Raw genomic sequence first — 4,283 nt, forward strand, 5'->3', positions numbered from 1 at the left:
GAATAGTCAGCCAAGTCCTCTTTGAGGAGGCGATATTTGAGCAGAGTCTTAAATGAATTAAGGGAACTAGCCAAGGGTCTTTTGGGATAGAGTTTTCCAAACATAGAGAAGGACAAGTGCAAAGACACTAAAGGAGGATCTTGTGTGCATGTTACAGGAAAACAAAGCAACAGGTACAGTTGAGTGAGTGAGCAGTGGGGAAGACTAAATTGAGGTCAGAAAGGTAGGTATCCAGGGACTTGATGGCCATGACAAGAACCCGGGGTGTCACTTTATATGTGACAATCTTTGGATGTTTTAATGCAAGAAGTGACATGTATAACTGAGGCTTTAGCTTCTGTGACTACTCTAGATACTGTAAAGAAAACAAATAGGAAATAATAGTAGATACAGAGATGTTGCCTAAATATATGCAAGAGCTGATAATGACTGAGGCCAGGGTAGTAATAGTGAAGACTGTGAGTACTGTTCAGATTTAAGATAAAGTTTGAGGGTGGAGCCAGCAGGAAGTATTAATAAGTATGGATGGGAGAGAAATGAATCAAGGAAAACTTTTAAGGATTTAGGCCTAAGCAACCAAGCAAATTCATCCTTCAAGCTAGACTTTAACAGTACATGAATCCAGAACTTTCAGATGTAGAAACTGGCTTTAGAAAAGGCAGAGGAACCAGAGATCAAAATGCCAGCATCGTTGGATCATGGGAAAGCAAGTTGTTGGTCCTTAGTTGCTCAGTCGTGTCTCACTCTTTGTGATCCCATGGACTGAAGCATACCAGGATTCCCTGTCCTTTCGTTCTCCCACAGTTTGCTCAAATTCATGTCCATTGAGTCAATGATGACATCCAACCATAGGCTCTCCTGGTGGAGAAAGCAAGGGAGCTCCAGAAAGACATCTGCTTTTGCTTCATTGACTACACTAAAGTCTTGACTGTGTGGATCACAACAAACTGTAAAATTCCTTAAGAGATGGAAGTATCAGGCCACCTTACCTGTCTCCTGAGAAGCATGCATGTGGGTCAAAAAGCAACAATTAGAACTGGACATGGATTCAAAATTGGGAAAGGAGTGCCACAAGGTTGTATACTATCACCCTATTAATTTAACTTAAATGAAGAACATATTATGTGGAAGGTCAGGCAGGATGAATCATGAGATGGAATCAAGATTGCTGGGAGAAATATCAACAACCTCAGATATTCAGACAACAGCACTCTAATGGCAAACAGTGAAGAGGACCAAAGAGTCTCTGATGAGGGTGAAAAGGAGAATGAAAAAGCTGGTTTGAAACTCAACATTAAAAAAACTAAGATCATGGCATCTAGTCCCATCTCTTCAGGCCAATGGAAGGGGAAAAGGTGGAAGTATTGACAGATTTTATTTTCTTGGGCTCCAAAAACACTGTGAATGGTAACTGCAGTCATGAAATTAAAAGACCCTTCCTTCTTGGAAGAAAAGCTCTGACAAACCTAGACCATATTATTAATAAATAGCAGAGATATCACATTGCCAACAAAGGTCTCTATAGTTAAAGCTATGTTTTTTTCCAGTAGTCCTGTACAGATGTGAGTTGGACCATAAAGAAAGCTGAGGACTTAATAGTCAACGCTTTTGAACTGTAATGCTGGAGAAGACTCTTGAGAGTCCGTTGGACTGCAAGGAGATCAAATCAGTCAATCCTAAGGGAAATCAGTCCTGAATATTCATTGGAAGGATTGATGCTGAAGCTGAAGCTTCAATACTTTGGCTACCTGATGCAAAGAGCCAACTATTAGTAAAGACCCTGATGCTGGGAAAGATTGAAGGCAAAAGGAGAAGGGGGCAGCAGAAGATGAAATGGTTAGATGGCATCACAGCCTCAATGGACATGGATTTCAGCAAACTCCAGGAGGTAGTGGAGGACAAAGAGTCTGGCAAGTACTGTCCACGGGGTTGCAGAGTCAGACACAACTTAGCAATTGAACAACAACAAACTGAGCAAATAGCGGTGTTATTTACTAAGATAAGAAGATCGGATGAGAATCAGGTTTTGACTGGAAGTGCAGAGGGCAGAAATTAAAAGTTTAACTTTGGAGCTTTTGTTTCAAGTATTAGTATTGTCTAAGTAGTTGGTTATATTAATACAAGTCTGGAGTTCATTCTGGGCTGCAAACCTATGTCTGCATTACCAGCATTCACGTCATATTTAAAGCAACAGGTTTCAGTGAGGTCATCTGGAAAGGAGTGTACTCAGAGTAGAGAAGAGAAGAGGCCCAGTACTGAGCCATGAGGTACTTCATTATTTTTAGTTTGGAATAAGTTGTTGTTCTTCAGTAGCTAATTCATGTCTGACTCTTTGTGGCCCCATGGAATGCAGCACACCAGACTTCCTTGTCCTTCACTATCTCCCAGACTTTGCTCAAATTCATGTCCATTGAGCCCATGATGCTATCTAACAATCTCATTCTCTGCCACCCCCTTCTCCTTTTGCCTTCAGTCTTTCCCAACATCAGGATCTTTTCCAATGAGTGGCTCTTTGCATCACGTGGCCAAAGTATTGAAGCTTCAGCTTTAGCATCAGTCCTTCCAATGAATACTCAGGGTTGATTTCTTTTAGGATTCATTAGCTTGATCTCTTTGCAGTCCAAGGGACTCTCAAGAATCTTCTACAACACCATAATTTGAAAGCATCAATTCTTCAGTTCCCAGCCTTCTTTATGGGCCAACTCTCACATCCATACATGACTACTGGTAAAACCATAGCTTTGACTCTACTAACCTTTGTTGGCAAAGTGATGTCTCTGCTTTTTATTAACAATACACTGTCTAGGTTTGTCATAGCTTTCCTTCCAAGGGGCAAGTTGGAATTTCATGGCTGTAGTCACCATCCACAGTGATATTGGATTCCAAGAAAATAAAATGTCACTACTTCTACCTTTTCCCCGTCAATTTGCATGAAGTGATGGGACCAAATGCCATGATCTTAGTTTCTTCAATGTTGAGTTTCAAGATAGCTTTTTCACTCTCCTCTTATACTCTCATCAAGACGCTCTATAGTTTCTCTTCACTTTCACCATTAGAGTGGTGTCTGCATATCTGAAATGTTATTATTTCTCCTTTCAATCTTGATTTCAGCTTGTGATTCATTGAGCCTGGCCTTTCGTATCATGTACTCTGCATGTTAGTTGAATAAGCAGGGTGAAATATACAACCTTTTTGTACTCCTTTCCCATTTTTGAACCAGTCCACTGTTCCATGCCCAGTTCTAACTGTTGCTTCTTGACCCACATACAGGTTTCTCAGGAGACAAGTAAGGTGGTCTGGTACTCCTATATCTTTAAGAATTTTTCATAGTTTGTGGTTATCCACACAATCAAAAGAAGTTTTCTCATGGTCAGTGAAGCAGAAGTAGATTTTTTTTTCTTTTTCTTTTTTTTCCTGGAATTCTCTTGCTTTCTCTATGGTCCAATGAATATTCTCAGTTTAATCTCTGGTTCTTCTGTCTTTTCTAAACCTAGCTTGTATATCTGGAAGTTCTGGGATCACATACTGCTGAAGCCTATCTTGAAGGATTTTGAGGATAAACTTGCTAACTTGTGAAATAAGGACAATTGTAAAGTAGTTTGAACATTCTTTGGAATTGCCCTTCTTTGGAATTGAAATTAAAACTGACTTTTTCCCATCCTGTGGCCATTGCTGAGTATTGCAAATTTGCTGACAAATTGAGTGCAGCACCTTAGCATCACCTTCTAGGATTTTAAGTAGCTCAGCTGGAATCCTGTCACCTCCACTATCTTTGTTCATAGTAATGCTTCCTAAGACCCACTTGACTTCACACTCCATGATATCTAGCTCTCGGTGAATGACCACACCATTGTGGTTATCATGGTCATTAAAACTTTTTTTGTGTGTGTATACTTCTGTGTATTCTTGCCACTTCTTCTTAATCTCTTCTGTTTCTGTTAAGTCCTTACTGTTTCTGTCCTTTATCATGCCCATCCTTGCATGAAATGCTCCCTTGATCTCTCCAATTTTCTTGAAGAGATTTCTAATCTTTCCCATTGGGAGTAAAAGAAATCATCAATGTGACCTGAATAATAAAGGCTAGGGCAACAGTGGCTAGTGAAGTAAAGTAGTGTCCTAAAAGCCAAGTGAGGAAAATGTCCCAAGAAAGAAGAAATAATGAAAGGGAATAAAGCTGCTGAACGGTTCATTATGATAGGACTGAGAACTGATTGTTACATTTATTGGTGTAGTGTAGTGCTTTGACTTTTTACTTATTCATATTTACATTTTACCATTATTTT

Source organism: Odocoileus virginianus, chromosome X (genome assembly GCF_023699985.2).
Source record: "Odocoileus virginianus isolate 20LAN1187 ecotype Illinois chromosome X, Ovbor_1.2, whole genome shotgun sequence".
NCBI lineage: Eukaryota > Metazoa > Chordata > Mammalia > Artiodactyla > Cervidae > Odocoileus > Odocoileus virginianus.